The sequence below is a fragment of the Coenobita brevimanus genome, chromosome 107 (assembly GCF_032717465.1).
Source record: "Coenobita brevimanus isolate Jiangsu-jjx chromosome 107, ASM3271746v2, whole genome shotgun sequence".
In the NCBI taxonomy this organism is placed as follows: domain Eukaryota; kingdom Metazoa; phylum Arthropoda; class Malacostraca; order Decapoda; family Coenobitidae; genus Coenobita; species Coenobita brevimanus.
The window spans coordinates 2048974-2070792 of NC_137060.1; positions in this window are offsets into that span (position 1 = coordinate 2048974).

Here is a 21819-nt window from a genome sequence, read left to right on the forward strand (position 1 = left end):
TCTACCCCATGCTTCAGCATTTCACCACACACTCCATCAATTCCTGGGGCTTTCCCAGATTTAACTTTCTTCATTGCTTCCACAACTTCTATCCTACTGATTTCTTCCTGTCTTCTCACCTCCCTCCTTCTCCCAGCCATTCCCCAGCCACTTATACTCGCATTACTTCCATCCTCTACGTTCAACAATTCCTTAAAGTGTTCTCTCCATCTGCTCACTTTTTCTCCCTTCTCCACTAGTAATCTACCATTTTTATCTTTCGCTCCCCTGATAACTTCACTTCCACCTTGTCTTACTCTTTTCACTTCTCTCCAGAACATTTTCTTACAGTCCCTCCACTTTACACTCAAATTCCTTCCAAATTCCTCATCCACTCTCTTCTTACTCTCTCTTACTAATCTTTTCACCTCTCTCTTCCTTTCCACATATAACTCTCTCTTCCGCCTCTCAACTTCTTCCACGCCCCTATTTCTCATCCATTCATTGTATGCTTTCTTCTTTTGTGCCACAGCCTGTTTCACCTCTTCAGTCCACCACGCTGTTCCTTGCACCCCTCTCCGTCTTCTCTTCCTTCCACACACCACATCACATGCTGCACATATTTCTTCTGTAAATATCTTACACACACCTTCCACGTCTCCCATCTGCTCCAATTCATATTTGCCCAATCGTTCCTCCACTTCTCTCTTATACTCTGCCTTTTTCTCATCCTCTTGTAACCTTTCCAATCTCCTTGCAACTACTCCTTCCTCTCGTCTTTCCCTTCTTCTATTCCTCCATCTCACTTGCATCCTAATTCTGGCCACCATCAAGTAGTGGTCAGAAAGTCCACTCCCCCAACCTCTATACACTCTTGCATCCTTTACACATCTTCGCATCCTTTCATCCACACACACATAATCAATCATTGCCTTCCTTTCATTCAGTTCACCACCCACCCTTCTCATCACTCGCCATGTATACCTGTGGATCATTTTATGCCTGAAGAGGGTATTGGCTATCACCAACCCCCTCCCAACACAAATGTCCACTAACGCACTCCCATTCTCATCTATCTCGGCAGGCACACCCCACTCACCAACTATTCCATCCACCTTCACATTACCATATATATATATATATATATATATATATATATATATATATATATATATATATATATATATATATATATATATATATATATATATATATGTACACATTAACTCGTATTATATGAGTATCTCTCTCTTAGTGTACGAGTATTTGTTTATCTATCTATTCATCTACAGTATTTACGAAGCCGTTTTTCACCTGCTCTTTTTATCAATTTATCTATGGTAACTATATTTGTTAAGCAAGTTCTATGTATTTACAAAACTTACTCTCGGAATACTGTATGCTTATAAATTTTCTGTCTGTCTGTCTGTCTGTCTCTCTCTCTCACACACACACACACACACACACACACCGCTCGCTGACTCAGTGGTAACGTTCTCGCTGGCCATCTGGTAGACGAGAGTTCAAGCCTCGCTCAGGTTGCGAGAAGGTTCACCGACGAAGTGGGTGGTTACTGTCCCCCTTGAGCAAGGGGACAGGTGTGTGCGTGTGTGAAGGTCACAGCCTTGCCCATAGATCGGACTATACGAGCTCTCAGCTCCCTTCCGGGAGGGTAAAAACTGACGATCGCGACCATCAAGTGATCCTGACCGACCCGGTGAATTACACACACACATAAATCTTGGAACTCCACGCACTCATGCTGCATACAGTTTTATCCATGCAGTGAGTGGTGGTGCATCTCGGTACAGACACAAAATTTATGCACTTGATTGATTACTGCAGGAGTGGCCTCACAGGAGTGGGTGGCAGGAAAGACATTTTGCTGGGTTAGTTTAGGTTTGGTTTGGTTGGATTTGGTTTGGTTTGGTTTGGTTGGGGTGGGGTGGGGTGGGTTGGTTTGGGTTGGGGTGGGTTGGGTTGGGTTGGGGTGGACTGGGTTAGATAACCTGTGTTAGGCTAGGTTACAGTTGGGTAGGGTAGATTAGACTGGAGGGGATGCGAGGAAACAACAGGAAAACTACTGTAGGGTGACCAAACCTGATTTACTCTAATTTACCCCCATCCCTTGAAAGAAATATTGTGGCCAGCATGAGGACAAGTCCAACCCGCACTCCACTGTGTTCACGTTCAGATCAGCCTGGAGTTACAAACACTGCTACTATTCTCGACTATACTCTGCTCACTGTAACTAGGCGCAAAGTGTCCATCTCTCGATACTGAATGTCAAGTTATAAGAAGTGATTAACTTTAGAGTATGGTGCTAGTCATGAAGACGTTCCATGGAAAGTAAGCAGTCACAGAATTGTCTTATTCTGTCCATGGAAAGTACGCAGTGACAGAATTGTCTTATTCTGCCCCTGAGCTATACGAAAGTACCTGCAAATGCGCGAAAATATAAACCTACTTAAAATAAATGAACTAGCAGAAAAAGCAGCAGCAGCAGCGTTGACACCCCAAGCTTACTGGAATTTGGACTGCAGGTTAAGTTGCCCTTCATCCGCAGGTCGTCCTCCTCCCTTCAGGGGCATAGGAAGGACACTGAGGGATATTTTCATAGCCAAGGCAGCTCCACCGCCTGGTCGTATCAGTGCCATCGCGTGAAGATTTCCCTCTTCAGCACAGTCGCAGGGAATATTTTGTGTTGAAATCCATATTACCATGTATACAGCTCCTCCACACACACACACACACACACACACACACACACACACACACACACACACACACACACTGATACGTAACACCAGATCAGAATGTGACAGCCTTAGCGTATCACAGCAGAGATGGTGGGTGTTAGTGGCCAAGTGGCAGGTGACGTGCGAGGGATGCAGAGATCAGCCCTCTGTTGGTGTGACGTAGGTGGACAACTGCACTCTAGGAATACGCCTCCTGACACATATAATGGGCTGGACATATACATACATACCCGGTATTATAATCATAATCGTACCATCATCATCATTTCCTTACACTGTGGCCAAAACATCAGAATATGATCATTACTATCACCGCCGCACCACAACACCATCACCATCACCACCACACCATTACCATTACACAGCCCCATCGCCCTTACCTGCCCTCCTCGGTTCAAGCGAAACTATGCTAATTGGCAGTTTAACATCCAATTACTTCGCCTGCTCTCACCTGCCTAAACCCAGACGTGAATGGAGGCAGATCTGTAAGCGGCATTAAGTGGCTGGTAACCAGATTAAGAGGCTGAATGACGACATACTAAAAGGTGAAGCTTCTTGGTAGTCTTAAGCTTGTGCTCAGTTTCACATACCTCTTCTGATTTATATTTTACAATGGGCACAGACTGATCACTATAGTTGTTGTTGTTTTTTCATCTGATGGAACAGGACAACTCTTAATACTAAAATCTAGCTTCGTGAAAGTTGATGGGCCTTAGATTTGAGGTAGGAATGGGTCTCCTTGGTTACTAGTTAAACTGACTCTATTACAGTGGTTCTATTTCCGCCATGACACCCCCAGGTCCAACTCCAAGTCAGCCTGACACCCCATCTCTAATAGTGTTACTCCTTCCACATTACTCCTTTCATAGTTACCATACTCGTGCACGGACTTTTTTTTTCTCAGGATGACGTTGGATACCCCCAAGAACCAATACAGGTACCCCTGAGGCACTACTCTATGAACACCTGCTCTATTATAATTACACTTGGCAAGAGATATCCGTCTGGTTAGGGTCAACGCACTATGGCCAGTCTACTCAGATCCAACAGTCCTACGTGCAACAGATGGCTTTCTCACATCTTCAAATATTTGTGCTTGAGCACTAATACCCACCGTCCATCAAACATACACACTACGAGACAGGACAGGTGTCAGTATTACATTTCATGACATGTCGATGGGTCTTGTGGAAGTAGACTTGTTTTAACGAACTTCATATACAGAAACTCTTCTCTGCCCCAGCCTGGAATCGATCTAGCGTCCTTTCACACCGCAGACCACTACTTTATCCACTCCACCAGCAACGATTAATTCCCTGTCACAACGAATTTTATTTTCTGCAAGGGAAAGGGAAGTTTCGAATCTTGCGAGAGAGAGAGAGAGAGAGAGAGAGAGAGAGAGAGAGAGAGAGAATCAGGGTAACTTTCTTCTTGTAACTAAGATTTCTTTCTATAATAAGGGCAACGAAAGTAGAGTTAAGAAGCTTGCCACGTATGTCGTCAGATAAAGTGGCTCCCTACCATCTTTTCCTTAACCGTGTATTTCCTCATACAGTTGCGTAATAACCCACTGTATGCTGATAACGCAGTGTTGCTGATAGTGACAGCACGTATGGAAGGCAATACTGAGGTGTGATGCGAAATTATATCCGCACAGATGACCTGATAACAAACCCTCCTTGCCTGACCACAATACCACCCTTGTTATGTTTACAGTGAATGAATGAATGAATACCACTTTTGTTCTGCCTATTATGACTGAACGAATGAATGATTAAATAAATACCACCTTTGTTCTGCTTACAATATATAAATACCTGTATATAAAATAAAATAAACGAAAAAAATAAATAAATTCCCTGTCACAACTATATTTTGCAGTAAGGACAAGGACAGGAGATTTCAAAAGCTTCTCGAGTCTCTAGTTATTCCTGGAACAACAAATCCTACAATTAACTTGGATTTTTATTTACAAGATGAACAAGGGAAGGTCAGTGTAAAATATTTCTATGTCTCTTGGACTTCTTACAAAAAATATTATATATATTAATAAATAAAATCCCTATGATAACTATGAAAAATTTTTTAGGAAGGATAATGAGAGGAAATTTCAAAAGCTTCCCGATTCTCTAGTTCTTCCTGGAAAAACAAACCTTCCAATTAGATTTATTTTTCCAGGAAGGACAAGGAATTATTTCAAAAGCTTCCGAGTTTCTGCACCCTCCTGGAAAAGCAAATTATACAATTATATTGCTTTTACCAGGAAGGACAGGGAAACAAGTGGTGCATTTTCCCATACCTCTTGTCCATCCTACATCTACATCCCTTCCCTCTTCCAAGTATTAACTGTTACCACTTTACTATTACTAAGTCTTATATCAAAACTTATTACCAACTTGCTAATGTAATGCTGCAGTCAATAAATCCTTTACACCGTCTTAAAATCAAGTCAAACCTAATCAGATCTCGAAGCAGATGTTATTGTGGCCTCAGGCTTGTCTGGAGGAGAACCCAGTGGACTGCAGGTTAAAGATTCATATTTCCCACAGCCCACCATCCTCCTTTCGGGGGACAGGGAGTAGATGGTCTTTTGTACAGTCAAACAGCTCCACCGTCCGGATATATCGGTGCCACCGCGGGAAGGTGACCCTTTTCAGCACTTGTTGCTAAGTATTTCCGCAGTGAACTCAATATACTTGTATAAAAGAATAATGCAGGTGAACTGTCTGTGTAGATCGGTGTAATCTGATTTCCCCTGTGCATATAGTATTGGCATGGCCTTTACAGTGTGTGTGTGTGTGTGTGTGTGTGTGTGTGTGTGTGTGTGTGTGTGTGTGTGTGAGAGAGAGAGAGAGAGAGAGAGAGAGAGAAAGAGAGGGAAAGAAAATTCAGTATAAGTGTGTGAATAAATAAAGAAGGTGTATATACTGTATGTACAGCCGTGTTCATAAGTAGGTATACACATAAGCTCGTCTTATCTATTTGTTGTGTGCACTGCTGGTGAGATGTGGAACTGTATCACGTATGATCAATGCACCAGGTAGTAAGGGAAAAAGTGCTATATACCATCTGCAGTAGCCACTACAACAGGCAACACGGCTGCGGTTGTATACTTTCTTATGAACGCCACTGTACCCACGTATGTATGTACAGTATGCATGTAAGGATATAAGGATGTATGTATGCATGTATGGATGTAATTATGTGTGTACGAGTATAAAGTATGTGTGTAGTGATGACATACATTTATAACAAAGTGCAATAGTGTCGGGTGTGGCACTCCTGCCCTCACGATGTCAAAGCCCCTTGGGATGCCACCAGGCTGGCTTTGATGCTATGGGGACAAGATTACGACAGTCTCAGTCTCTCTCTCTCTCTCTCTCTCAGCAAGGATAGAACACGAGAAGAAGGAAGGAAGGAAAGTGAAGAAGGAGGATGAGGAGAAGAATGAAGAGGAGGGGGAAGAGAAAAATGAGGCGAAGAAAAGACAAAAGAGTTAAAGGAAAAAGGGCGGATTGGGGAAGAATAGGAAGAGAGGAGGGCGAAGGGGAAACGATGACGAAGAAGAAAAAGAGAGACAAAAGAGGAAGAGGAAAAAAGGTGGCCTGGGGAAGACTAGGAAGAAAGGAGGGCGAAAGGGAAACGATGACGAAGAAGAAAAAGAGAGACAGAGGAGGAGAAGAATCAAAGATGCAGGCTTTCGTTTTTAACTCCTTAGCCTTAAACATGTACAGTAACTTGTAGCCGCCATTGTGCCTAGTTCCTTTACGTTGACTTAAAGCTGTGTCTGATGCTGTTGAGATCTGATTACAATATATCGGGATTTATCAGACGTGTCAGAAGTTCGATCCATAAGGTCGAAAGCCCAAACACGTACAGGAACTTTTCATCACAACTGTACACAGGATGGAATGAGTCTCTTTGTGTTTGTGTGTTCCCTAAGAAGAAAGGAGATGCGTACATAAAAATTTAATGAAAAGTCACTGGAGCCTGTTTCATAATTTCGAAGGCACAAACGTATGCACAAAGTATTAACAGCAAAATAAACGCACAGTAATAAGGAATACGTTTGTTTGTCCGTGTGTGTTTCCATAAGAAGAGATGCGACGCGTAAACAAAATCTCAGGAAAAACTGAAAAGATGTTGAAGATTTGCTTCATAAGTTCAAAGTCTCAATTTGTTTCTCAATGTGTGCATTTCATAATAAAAAGTAAAATTCCTATGCTAAAATCTGGTGAAAAAATATTCCTTTCACAAGTTTCCATTCTCAGTCTGTTCGCCCATGTGTGCATTTCCTAAGAAGATGTAAGACAAGTATACCAAAATATACCAAAAGGTGTTGAAGGTTCGTTTCATAAGTTCTAAGCCTCAAATGTACACAACAAATTTTATCCACAACTGTACGTAGTAAAGAATAAGTTCTGTCCAACGTTTGTATTTCATATGTAGAGATAAGACACATATACTAGTTTCTAACGAAAAGGTGCTGGAGATTCGTCTCAAGTTCGAAGTTAATGTGTGTGTGTGTGTGTGTGTGTGTGTGTGTGTGTGTGTGTGTGTGTGTGTGTGTGTGTGTGTGTGTGTGTGTGTGTGTGTGTGTGTGTGTGTGTGTGTGTGTGTGTGTGTGTGTGTGTGTGTGTGTGTGTGTGTGTGTGTGTGTGTGTGTGTGTGTTTAAGAAATAACACAAGTAACCTAAAATCTTGTGAAAATGTGTTGGGGACTCGTCGAAGGCTGTGTGTGTTTTGTCTGTGTGTGCGTTTCATCCGTCTGGCATAATGGAGAGAAGTGTATGAGAACAGCCTCGGTAATTACCCGTCCCCGTCCCGGAGGGGCTCGAGGACGGGTATTGCTTTCACTCGGTTTGTCTATATGTTAGTCTGTCTTGTAACAACAATACGCGAAAACTACAGGTGCGATTTTGACTATAATTACAGGGATGATGGTCTATGACCTTCTGATCACCTGATTAAATTTTGGGCCAAATTGGGCCAAGGCCCAGGCTGCAGGACCAAAAAATGTAAAAAAAAAAATAAAAAAAGTTTTTTCGACAGAACTCTTTTCAAATTCGTCATATCGACATGAAACCACAACCTAAAAGGTGCATCCTTCAAATCTGCATCCTATAACATGCCTCATTACATCAGGGGGGTCACCGCCCAGTTAGCGGCAGGGGGGTCACTCTTGGGTGGGTCGGGCCTAAAATTTCAAATGGACATAAAATCGTCAAGTTTCACCCGCTTTACTCCAAATGTGATATGTGACATCTTTGACTTGATATCCTGTTGCGTTTATACGTCAATACTAAAATGACTGCCGGGGAGGGGTTTGCTGTGCCTTGGCACCGCTTCTTGTTAGAAGTTGAATTAATAATTCCTTTACACATTGAAACACACACACACACACACACACACACACACACACACACACACACACACACACACACACACAAAATCTTGCCCAACTCATAACAACCAAAGATGTCAGAGTTTCCCTACATAAGTTCGGAAAACCAGACTTATGCTGCACTTTTTGCTGGGCAGATGTTTCAAAAGAAGAAATAAGACACGTAAATGGATAGCTGAGGAAGTAAAATAGCAAGAAAAAGTACTGAAAAGACATTGGAGATTCTTTTCATAAACTCGAAACCTCAGTTTTTCTCCATGTGGTGGTTTCATCTGTGTGTGTCGTAATGGATGGAAGTGTATAAGACCAGCCTGGGTAATTATAACCCCGGGCTCACAAACTTCCCGCTGCCTCACACAAACTTATCAAAGCACTCCAATAATGACCATAACCAGCCCATTACCAACACTCCGCCTCGACACACTCACGTCACTGGTTCATCTCCTTCGTCCACGCCCCCCCCCCTCCCCCACCTTCTCTTGCACCTCCTTCCCCCACATACTCCTGTGCCTCCCTCTTACCCCCTGGTTCCATATTTACAAGACTTCTTTGGCGTTTAAGTTAAGAATAAGACTGTCTGTTTTTAGTTTTAGTTTCATTTATACAACTACCGCACACTCCTACACCTCCCCTGCATCCCTCTGCCCGCTCCCCCATCCCTCCCTGTCCCTGTTTGTGTGTCTCCTCTGCTCCTCCTTGGTATTTATGAAGTCCTTGGGGCTTTCACAACCAAACATTGAAAACAATAGCTTAAAACCATCATCATCATCAGTATCATCGTCCAAACCTCTTTTCCCATCTTAGGATGGGGTGAGGCAGGGTTCAGGGAGCAATAAAAGCCACTAAGAGGGAGAAATAAACCAAAAGTCTGGACAGTGAAATGGGCCACACTCATTCATTCACCATTCAAGCCCCAGAATGAAGCAGGTAAGTGTGGTTATGTCTGTGGGGGGGAAATAACTTAAAGAATACTGTACAACAAAACAAAGTTATCTGCAATGGTGACTTGCTGATCGTGAAAAGCTTATGAAGGAAATTGAGAGAGAAGGGGACTGAAAGGAGAAAGAGGATAAGAGAAGGAGGAAAGTTAATTAGCACTTGTTGCAGATGCAGTTGCGTCATTAGGTTCATCCAAACGTCAGCCCAGTGGACTGTAGGCTGGAGCTGCCCTCCTCCTACAATCTACCATCCTCCTTTCGGGGATAGCGAGGGTACTGAGGAACGTTTGTATAACCAGGCAGTGGAGCCACCAGGTTATATCGGTGCCATCATGTGAAGGCGTCCTTGTCCCGCATCTAAACTCAAGTAAATTGGTAAATAGGGTCTATGTGTGCAGCATCAGAGGCAAGTTAAGCCACAAGTTGTTAAACCAAGGAGGAGTTAAGGCAAAAGCTGGCTCGAGTCAAAACATCAAAGGCCAGACTTAAACTTTTACCATTAAACGAGTGTCTTGGCGTCCCTCCTAAGGCAGTTTGTACAAAAACACTCTCGTGAAAAACACGGCCTGAAAGACGCATCAAGTTGGAGAAATACCGACCATACTGAGTCTTTAGCGCTGACGTGTGTAAGGTGGGGAGGAAGATGGTGAGAGGAAAGGAAGTGAAGGCGAGTAGGGAAAGACAGAAGGGAAGAGGAAGGGGAAGATGCAAAGGAAGAAAATGTTAAGAGACGCAGAGAATGAAAGGAAAGAAAACCAGAAGGGAAAACGGAGAGATGGAAGGTATGTGAGAAGGAAGGAGAAAGGAGAGAAAAGGGAAGATGTAAGGGGGGCCAAAATGCCTCTATAAAAACTGGTCCTGTAAAGACACATCAAGTTGGGTAAATACCTACAATACCGCCACAGTCTTCAGCGCGCCCTTGTCTACGCTGGAGAAGGAAAGGATAGGCAGGAAAAGGATAAAAAGACGATGAGTTGGAGGAGAGGGAACCTGAACGACAGGAAAGGGAAGGCATGTAAAGAATGAAATACTAGGAATACTGGAAGGACGAGAAAGAGGGAAAAGGGAGAAGGACGAGAGGGACGTAAGTGCAAACGAGAGCGAGAGATAGACACTGCAGGGGAGGAAGAGAAAAAGGAAAGAGAATACGGAAACAGGAGAGTAAAAGATTATACAGACACAAGGTGCACAGCAGGACACATCAGGTTCAGGGATTACTTACAGTATTGCCACAGTCTTTAGCGCAGTCGTGTGGAGAGAGGAGGGGATATGAGGAGAGACGAAAGGAGAGGGAGGGGAGAAGAGGAGAGGAAAGGGCAGGAAGGAAACGAGAGGGAGGGACGGAAGAGAGAGTGGGAGGGGAGGAAGAGTGTGTGCAGATGTATAAGAAGGAAAGGATACAAAATGAGCTGAATATAAGGAAAATCAGAGGACAGGGGAGGAGCGGCACAACAAAATGAAGAGGGAAGAGAGAAAGAGTGAGGGAGGAAGAAATAATCCTGGAGGGAGAAAAGAGAAAGTAAGAAAAAAAAAAAAAGCCTTGTGATATATGAACGCTGAAAGACACATCAAGTTGTGGAAATACTGACAATACAACCGAAGACTTCAGCGCCGATGTGTGCAGGTGGAGAGGAGAAGGAGGGAGAAAAGAAGACGAGAGGAGTCGAAACGGAGGAATGAGGAGGAAGGGGGACAAAGGAAGAAGGAGAGACTGGGAGGGGGGAAGGGGCAGGGAAGAGATATGAGTGGAAGGAGAAGCAGAGAGAGAGAGAGAGAGAGAGAGGAAAATATGGATGGGGTAGGGAAGAATGAAAAGAAAAGAGACAGAGACAAGAGAAATGGGGAGAGGAAGAAGAAAGTGAACTAGGAAGAAAGACGAGGAGGTGAAAGAGGGAAGAGAATGAAAGAGGAGCAAGTCGGAGGAAAGGGAAAGGGGAGAGAGATTACAGAATACTGAGAAACTGTTAAGAAAGGAAGGAGAAGGGGGAAGGGGAAAATAAGGGAGGGGGAGAGGAGAGGATGAGAGAGGGGAAGGACAGTGAGTCAGAGAGAGAAGAAGAAAATAAAATGCGAGGGAAGGAAGCGAGGTAATAGAGGAAGGAAAGATGGGAGAGAAACAAAAAGAACAAAAAGGGAAGGGGGTTGAGAGAGAGGTGCAAAAGGGAAGGAAAAATGGTGGAGGGAGGGAACAGACGAAGAAAGAAGGGTAAGAGAGAAAGTGAAGTAGGAAGAGTAAGAGAGTAAAGGAAAAATACTGGAAAGGGGGAAAAACAAAGGCAGCGCATGTAAATATTTAAATACTGAGAGCGCTGGAAGAAAACTATAAAAGAAAGGAAAAGAGAAGAGAAAAAAAAGATAAATAAATGAAAAAAGAATGCGAAGATGGAAGGGAAAAATAAGGGAAATAAAGGAAAAGGATAGTGAAAGAGAAAGAGAGGGACTGAATGGAGGGTCGATCAGAGCTACATAAAATAGTGTGGTGAGAGCAAGGATAAAGGGACTTCCCCGCAGTGCTGTGGTCAACCCTTTCATTCTTGCTGTATCCAGACGGTTTTATTCAGCCCAGGAGACACATTGACACAAATACGGGCGTCATTAACCTATTCATTCCCGTACTTATTTCACTTTTGCTTGGCCAAAATTTTCGTCCTCTGGCAGGGTATTTCACGCAGTTCAATGTCAGAATAAGATAACGTTGCTGCTGCTGCTGCACATCCTCTCCATAACACTTCTTAGTGACTAGCATCATATTCTAGCGTTAATATATTGTTACAACCCTGAATTCAAGACTGACAGATGGCATTTTGGGCCAAGTTTGAGTACAAGGAGTACACAGCTGAACAAAATCGCTGAATAAAATCGCAGGAAGAATAAATACCTTCCTCGAAGTGAAGGGAATAATACCAACATCTAGTATATAGTAGTAATAACAGCTGTAATTCCAGGCTCATATAAATGTGAACCCGATGGACTGACGGCCGTAACTGCCCATCGTTCACAATCAACCATCCTCCTTTTAGTGGGTAGGAAGGGAGCTGAAGGACGTTTGTATAACCAAGCGTTGGAGCCACGTGGTTATATCAGTGCCACCACATGAAGGCATCCCTCTCCACCACCAAACACATCGAGTACAGAATAATATCAGAAATTCCGATGTTTTACTGGGTTAGACTTTACATAATGTCGCCGTAATGACACAATGTACCTCAGTTTGTCTCAACATGAGATATATATCAAGGTACCCGCAAAACTTTACCTGGATGTGTTTTGATTTGCTCCGATAATTCAAAATGTCACATGTATCTAGGCCATCTGATAAACTGTGTAAAGCCCGGCTTTTAAATCAATATATACAAATAACTATATACGGTAAAATATTTTATTTCGGCAGTCTTATCCTCAAACGGTTATTGTAACCCTTCTAATAAAAATACTTCAAAACGTGTCAATATTAATGAATGCACTCACACAACCAATCAGCTGCCAGCCTTCAAAAGCTTAAAGCTCTTCTCGTCTCAGATGAGACCGAATAAGCTAAAGGCGATTATTTCTACAGCCTTATTTCAGGTGATATAGGAGGCTTCCTAGCAACTCTTCCTTAACGATTTATTTTCCATATTGCATCTCAACAGTTCGTGGTATGTTACTAACATTGTTTAATATCGACAGAGTTTGCATCATTAACGTACAAGAGGAGATTGGGGTATAAATGTGCATAATAAGTCGGTGAGGACTAGGTGTTACGAAATCTACAAAGCCATTCGGAATACTATCCCTAAGCCGAATAAAATCATCTGGCGTCAGCAGGAATTAACTATAATGACAGTGCTGGAGAGACGCCTTCACGAGGTGGCACCGATATAGCCAGGCGGTGAAGCTGCCTGTTTGCACAAACGTTCCTCAGCTCCCTCCCTATCCACCGAAAGGAAGATGGTAAATTGTAGGAGAGCGGCATCTTCAGCCTGCAGTTCACTGGGTTCACGTTTCATATGAACCTGCAGTTACACCAAAACCAACAACAACAAGTACTACCGCAAACACCACCACCACCACCACTACTACTACTACTACTACTACTACTACTAGAGCTGAGAAGACTTTGAACTGCACGAGACAAAAATATCTGCCTCTCTATATATCTATCTGTCAATAGCCGGACGCCACAATCCCGTAAGGGGTGGCCGTTTGTCTTTTAGTTGTTTTACGGGGAGGGGCACTAACCCTGCGCCAACCCACTAGCTGACACGTAGGAAACGCGTAAAACGGGAATAACATTAATTAAATCCTCCAGTGTGAGGTCCTTTCTGAGCTAAATCGTCTGGAAGTAGCAACAATTAATAATACTTTATCTAGGCGTAAAGCTGCCGTCTCTCCATCTTGAATACTGACCTGTAGCAAGAAAATAATGCTAGAAATGGTGCTACTCAAAAACAGCTTCTACGGAAAGAAAGTAGACCCGTAGTATTGCCTTATTCTGTTACAGAGCTTGAGAGAGAGAGAGAGAGAGAGAGAGAGAGAGAGAGAGAGAGAGAGAGAGAGAGAGAGATAATGCAGCAGAAGTAAGAATATCTCAGACTAGTTAAAATGAATGAACTATAATGCGTCATAGTAGTGAATGAGTAAAGTCAACACGTACGAGCAGGTAAAGAAAAACTGAATGGCAGAGTCTACAGAAAGCCAAAGGAAATGTAAAGAACGCACTTTACAACAACTTCATCCTGCAGTCCACCGGGTTCACGTGCATATGGGTCAGGGGTGGCAGCTACTACTACTTCTAAAATACCCCGTCATGGCAGAACAAGAGCTAAAATCAATACATATATAAGAGGATAAGGTCAAATATTATTAAGTACCAACGTCTTCTCAAAAATGCAATTAAGGCAACGCATTATATTTCCTGAGACAGACAAACTCAATCAAGACATTCTCGCCACCTTTGTTGAAGGAAAATTGCATTACACTCCTCTCTCTCTCTCTCTCTCTCTCTCTCTCTCTCTCTCTCTGTATGTATGTATGTATGTATGTATGTCTGTAGGTATGATGATGATGAAGAGATGATGATGGTGTGTGTGTGTGTGTGTGTGTGTGTGTGTGTGTGTGTGTGTGTGTGTGTGTGTGTGTGTGTGTGTGTGTGTGTGTGTGTGTGTGTGTGTGTGTGTGTGTGTGAGGAGATTACATTATTGTGTTTAAGATAAGGTGCTCAACTCAGAGCAGGAATCTGAACTGGAGGAGTTGTATCTGCCTCATTTACTCTCGGGTGGTCGGGACTAAGTGTAATACCGTATTCAGTTCCAGCTAACACAAGACCACTTTTTTCAGCCAAGTGAGTCGGTGGAATCTGAGCGTTTATACTGACATCATATATAGACAGATAGATAGATAGATAGACAGAGATAGATATAGATAAACAGACAGACAGACAGATATAGATATAAAGATATTACTTGCCAACACAGTGAATAAATGCAAGAATCCATACTCACGCAACGGACAGGTATAAAAATATACAAGAGTGTGGGGTGAGGTGGTGTTGCCACCAATGTTGCTGACAAACGGTACTCGGGTGAACAGTGTGTGAGGGTGTAATCCCTGGCCATGCAACACAGGTATAAATATAAGAGTGTGGGGTGAGGTGGTGTTGCCACCAATGTTGCTGACAAACGGTACTCGGGTGAACAGTGTGTGAGGGTATAATCCCTGGTCATGCAACACAGGTATAAATATAAGAGTGTGGGGTGAGGTGGGATTGCCACCAATGTTGCTGGCAAACGGTACTCGGGTGAACAGTGTGTGAGGGTGTAATCCCTGGCCATGCAACACAGGTATAAATATAAGAGTGTGGGGTGAGGTGGTGTTGCCACCAATGTTGCTGGCAAACGGTACTCGGGTGAACAGTGTGTGAGGGTGTAATCCCTGGCCATGCAACACAGGTATAAATATAAGAGTGTGGGGTGAGGTGGTGTTGCCACCAATGTTGCTGGCAAACGGTACTCGGGTGAACAGTGTGTGAGGGTGAGACTCAGTGATATTGGAGCAGGGGTGAAGGTAGCGGTGATAAGGCACCAATATTAGAGACGGCAGGACCGGTGTAATGAACGGACATGAGGTGATGAGAGAGAGAGAGAGAGAGAGAGAGAGAGAGAGAAGCTCCTGACATTAATTAATCCCTTCAAACCAATGATGTAATATAAAGTTTATACTTTTTATTTATTTTTTTATGTGACCGACTCTGGCCATAGGCTTCACAGCCTGCTATCAAGGCCCAGTAGTCCTCCTACGTACCGCACACCTCTACATGTCACCACTTCGGCGCTAACACCCACCGTCCATATTGAATACATGCTAGGACTGTCTCATACATGACTGGTGAATTAGTATTAGCGGGAATATCTTTACGACATGTCGGCGGGTCTTCTGGTAGATCAGTAAAGTCTGATATTTATGAAATTCAAATCCTTAAACTATTCCCTGCCCCAGCGGGATTTGAACCCGGGTCCGTTAGGACTGCAGGCCAACTCTCTACCGATTGAGCCACACTTGCTAGTATGAACCGATTGTCTTCAGTCTAGGAGAACACTGCACTAGTGGAAGAGGTTAGTGAAGTTACTGTACATCTAAAACTTACCGTCAGAAAAATTCTACCAAGTTGAATAAAATCAAGTGGAGATAGCAAGAATTGTATGTAAATGGCTGGCTACCTGCTACGGACTCTAACATATGGAAGAACTAGGGTAAGATCCTTCACGAATATGGCCTTTATCACAGTAACTCGCTAACATCCTTTACAATAACGGGCCCTATGGTAGAAACTATGTGACAGCCCTTATGGAGGATATAGTTTAAGATCCTTTATAAACACGACCCTCACCGCTGAAACTAAGATGGTTTATGAATACAGGCATAAATGCTCACAATGCAGGGTGGTGCAATAGCCATCACGTAAGGCAACAGTTGTAAGCCTGTCCACACCTAACCCAACATCTATTACCTTCCACACCCTCACCCCTCCCTCACCCGTTACCTGTCATCTCTCCTTCCTCCCACTACCCTTCCATCCCGCCTGTCTCTCTACCTCACCTGCCTTTCCCTCAACCTCTTTATCTTCCTCTGCTTCATCCATTCAGTATTTATCTTTCCCTGCCCCTATCCATTCCACCTCCTCCTCTTCCCTTCACAACTCCTCCCACTACCCTTCCATGATCCTTGCCCCCTCCCTTGTCTTTCACATTATTATTTCGCCCTTTCTCTTCCACTACCCTTCCATCTACCTCCCTTCCACTTCAATACCACCACCTCACGCCATTCTTCCTGCCCCCTTCCATCCACCATCCATCTCTCAAACCTTCACCTCAGCGTTCCACTACCCTTCCATCGTTCCCTACCTCCCTCTCCTGTTGCCCATTCATTTCCCCTGACTCACCCACCACCCATCCATGTATCTCCCTTCCCCCTTCCATACCTCTACCTCTCCCATTCTTCCAGCTCTCTCCCACTAACAACATATCATCCTGTCCTACCCTTCCACTCCTACTGCTCACTCGTCTCTCCCTGACTCCATTCCTACCAGTCTCTCTCCTACCCCACTTACCATCCTTCTCCCAACTTTCACCGTCCTTCTCACTCCCTTTCCATCTTGTCCTATCCCCTTCCCTGTCTTTCCCATCCCTTATTCATCTCCTCACCCTCCGCCATCCATTATACCCCCACTCACATCCTTATTCCTACCCCTTCCACCGTCCCCCTATTCCTCTCCCACCCACTCACTCACACCCCCTCATACGCCCACCTCAACCCCTCCCACCCCAATAAACCCGCCAGTCAGTGTGGTACATAATTATCCTTAATGATGATGAAGCGAGGCCATGCTGGGTCGCTTAGTTACTTGCCAACACGATGAGCCAAAGCTTAACTCACCCTCTTATTACCTGGACCTCTCTCTCTCTCTCTCTCTCTCTATACGTATCTATCAAATGTCTCTATCTGCATATCGGTCTGTCTGTTTGTCTCTGTCTGTCCGCCTTTCTGTGTGTCAATCTGCCAATCCATCTATTTATCTGATTCTTTACCGCTTTAAATAACAGACCTATCTACTTGCGTCATCTGTCTATCCATCCATCAACCCACCCATATCTTTTTTCTTACCTACCCATCTACAACCTGTGTATCCACCTATGGTATTTTTCTTTCCATGTATCATAAACTATAACAGTTTAGTTACCTGCCCATATAATGAGACCAAGATGAACTCACCCATTCTATTACCTGGATCGATCTACCTATATACTGTAAATCGCTCTCTCTCTCTCTCTCTCTCTCTCTCAAACAATGCTTACCTGAGTCTAACCCTTTTAATGACCTGTACCTTGGACACGTAAAGGGTGATATACCTATCTACCTACCCATCTATTTATCTGTCTATCTACTGTAAGTATCTAACTATCTATCCTGTCTTTGATTATCTACCTGTCAATATATTTAATTACAGTATCGGCCCTGCCATACATCAAGATATCTACATGCTTTTACCTACCTATCTACCTACCTACCCACCTACCTATCTCCCTCTATTTGTGTGTGTGTGTGTGTGTGTGTGTGTGTGTGTGTGTGTGTGTGTGTGTGTGTGTGTGTGTGTGTGTGTTTGCAAGAGCTATACTGTACTCAAAAACATAACTGGTGTTTACTCTCAGACTGTAACAGTTCATCTTCCAACAATTAGGTGGCCTGATGAACCAACCAGGTAATGACACACAAACAACAGACTGGATAAACATGGTGTACATACATACGTACAACACACGGGTACACCATAGCCAATTACCTGAAACAAAAGGAAACTGTATTATAATAAGACTGCAGTACCTGACTTTACGTGAACTGTTAGCGTGACACATGAATAAACCGAAACAGAAATTCGCCTACAGTTTACTTAGCACCAGCGATACCTTGCCTGACTATCTATCTATCTATCCACCCAGGAGGAGGAGGAGGGGAGAAGGAGAAATGGTTAGGAGGTGAATTAAACATGAAAAGGAAGGGGAGGGAGGAAAAGAGAAGGGCAATGAGAAAAAGAAGACGAAGAAGAATGAGTAGAAAGAATAAAAAGTAGGAAGAGGGTATGACGGAGAAAGGAATGGGAAAAGGAAGCAGAGGGGGGTAACGATAGTCAGCTCTTGCAACCCTTTCAAATCACCTCTCTTTCTTTGTAGTATTTACAACACCAGGAGGGACACTTTAATTAAATCTGTAATGAGAGTCACATCTTCTCCTCTACTGCTTTATGTTGTCTTTTACAGTCATTAACTGTGCTACTGCAATCCAGGCTGAAATTATACAAACTGTCGCTGCTAAAGGAAGTCAAGGGTTGTATTCATAAAGCTCCCTTAGCTTTAGTTATCCATAAGGCTGATGGTATTTACGTTTGTCTATCCATACACTAACACTTCACAATCAAACTGCAGTGAGTCCTAACGTGACAATATATGAAAAACATATGATCTGTGACAGCAACTGACTTATAGGCACTTGTTTATGATGAAATTAGTATCTTTTTATAAACACGACGTCTTAAGACATGGCAAGACTCTACACTCCCCTTCATAAAATTCATCCATACATAATATAATCCTTTATTGGCCTATCAGGTGCGTACGGGCTGCTTCGTCCAGGTAATTACCGTAAATGAGTAATCGTCCTCCTCTGACCACCATTATTTCAACAATTAACCTCAATCGTTCATCACAAAAAATTTTATGAGCCACATCCGGTTGGAGCGCTTTATTAAGCTACTAGGCCACTAATCGTTCACTTGTTGGTTATGTAGTTACCACCCAACGTAGTGAATGGTTTTCTGGGTTAAAAGACACCATTTGGCTCGTCACAATCCAATGAGTGGACGGTGTGCGCGTCATCCTACCAACAATGAGTGATAATCAAAAATAATTTAACGAACCTCGTTTAGAAGAGATTGCTATAGTTCTATCACCTTGATCTGGTAAATGCTTTCGTCACTTTGCAGGTTATTTCACGTGGCTCTGTGGCAAAAAAAAAAAAAAAAAAATCATGTGGGTCTACATACTTTCCATAGCACTTCGAGACAAGCATCAAATACTTAGGTTAATCTATTATTAAACTTCAACATTCACGATGGAGAGAAGCAATTTTAGGCCAAATCAGAGTAAAAAGGAGTATAATAACGATGGCAGGGAATCACGCCAACCTCTCCACAAAAACCAACAAATACATGCCAATCTATGTCTGGGAATGCCACAGTTTAAACCTGCCAATGGATTCCAATACCAGTCACTGGATTATTGATGGACAGTGTGTTCTTAAAAAGCCACAAATACATATCTTTTGGTGTACCACCTGAGTAGTCTACTGGGATCATATTAATACGATTTTCACCTTAACCTGCCCCAGATAATCGTTCTTTTGCAGCTTATTTCACGCAGCTCAGTGGCAGAAAAGGGCAATACTAGTTCTACCTCCTTTCCATTGCACTACTTCGTGACTAGCACCATTTTCTAGTGCTAATCTCTCGTTACAACTGAGCAGTCAAGACAGAGAGACGGCATGTTTTGGCTAAGCGAAAAATGCAGAGTCGTTGTTTATACTGCAGAAGAAAATTAATAATCTAAAAAAAGGTAAAGTGTGAGCATAAATAATCTGTCCAATTCAGTGATGCTTGAAGAAAACGAAAACCCAAGTCAGTCAGTACCAGTTCAGGTGGGGATGCCTGGACACACTGCGTTAAGAATAATAATGGATACAAAACATAAGGTCAATAGCAGAGGGAAAGACACAGTGACGTTGTCAGTTATCAAGCTGCATGTAAGGGATTGCGAGTACCAGAATAGTAATTGGATGGATGATGATAATGGTGATGATGGTAATAACAATGATGATTACTACAACAAATTCTAATGATGATGATGCTTAAGTCAATTACAGTGACGACGACGACGACGAAGACGACGATGATTATTATTATTATTTTCATTATCATTATTATTATTACTATTATTATTATTATTATTATTATTATTATGGTGATGATGATGATGATGATGATAAGAGTAATAATGATCATGACAATAATGACAATCATGATAACGAAAATATGAATTCTGCCCCAGACTGGAGTCTACCTGATGCTGTTGGCTGTGGTCTGGTGTGCCCCTCATCGACCGCGGGAAGTGGGTTATGATGCTGATGATGATATATTCCCAGCCCTCCCACAGATACGTGTGTGTGTGTGTGTGTGTGTGTGTGTGTGTGTGTGTGTGTGTGTGTGTGTGTGTGTGTGTGTGTGTGTGTGTGTGTGTGTGTGTGTGTGTGTGTGTGTGTGTGTGTGTGTGTGTGTGTGTGTGTGTGTGGGGTCCTCTTGTCGTATGCTGTCGTATGCTTAACCCCTTCAGTACCAAGACGTCTTGTCACTTGTCTTCTCACTACCACATGACAATTACACCTTTGACAATACCTGGCATACTGGACGGGTTTACTGCATCTGTTTACCCTTTCACTCTGAGGTCTGAATAAGGTCTTTGTAGTCGGTTGTATTGTTTTCACCTGATGGAACAAGGCTACTCTTTGAATTTGAACAGAAAGTCACGATTGTATGAAATTCGATGTGCCTTATTTATATGGATGGAATGAGTCTCTTTGGTTACTAGTCAAATCAACATTGCAATCTGACTACATAAGGTCATCAGTTGAGCTGAAAGCTGTGGTGGTAAAAGAGTTAACGTTGTACGTAAACCCTTCACTGACAAGTATATCCTAAAACCGTCTGGGGAGAGCAAGATCTAAGCTAAAAACACGTCCTCTGGCTGACGGGGTTGGGCTAACTGCTTTGCTGCACTGAACCAACTTACGTATTGTCTTCAGGATGATATCAAGCGACTTTATTCACAGTACAGAAGTACACGACATGTAGTCAAAGAGTTCACACCTGCCTTTTCTGGCTCTTTCTCTACTCTGGATGCACTTACGATTTTTCCCTCAGACTTAAAAAAAAAAAAAAAAAAAAAAAAAAAAAAAAAAAAAAATCGGTCTCAGCAGCAAATTTAACTTAATCTAACCCATTCAACCCAACAGAGTTACTGCCACTTGAATAAAATCGTCTGACGTTACTTAAAATATAATGAATGAATGTCCATCATCTAAGAGGGATAATGAGTTCCAGGCAGACCTCTGTGGTGACCGTATTTAGGTACTCTTCAGGAAAAGATCCTGTCTGTTAAAGGCATCCCTAAATAATGCATTTACAGCTAGGTACTTAGGGAACGGTTCACATGGGCCTTAATGATTACCTTTCAATTATACACATCATTATCATCAATATCATCATCATCATCATCGTCACCATCATCATAAATATCACTACCATGACTATCACCACCATCACCACCACCACACCATTACCATCATCAAAACATGTAAACACAGACATCGCAGTGGTCTCGAGGACCAATAAAAGAAAGTCCCAGACCTGATATTCAGGAAAGAGCCATAAAATCCCACGCTGACTGTGTCCTTCGCAGGGGGGCTAAATTCCTCCCTGGGGCGTCTCTACTTCCCCCACCCAGCAACATCTACAGTGGGCCCTGCCGGGTCGAACCTCTGCTCTTGTTACCCTGTTTCACCTTACACACCAGCCTTTTATTCTACCTCACTCTACACACCAACCTTCCATCCAACCAGACCTTACATACTCTCCTTCTTCCATCCTACCACACCA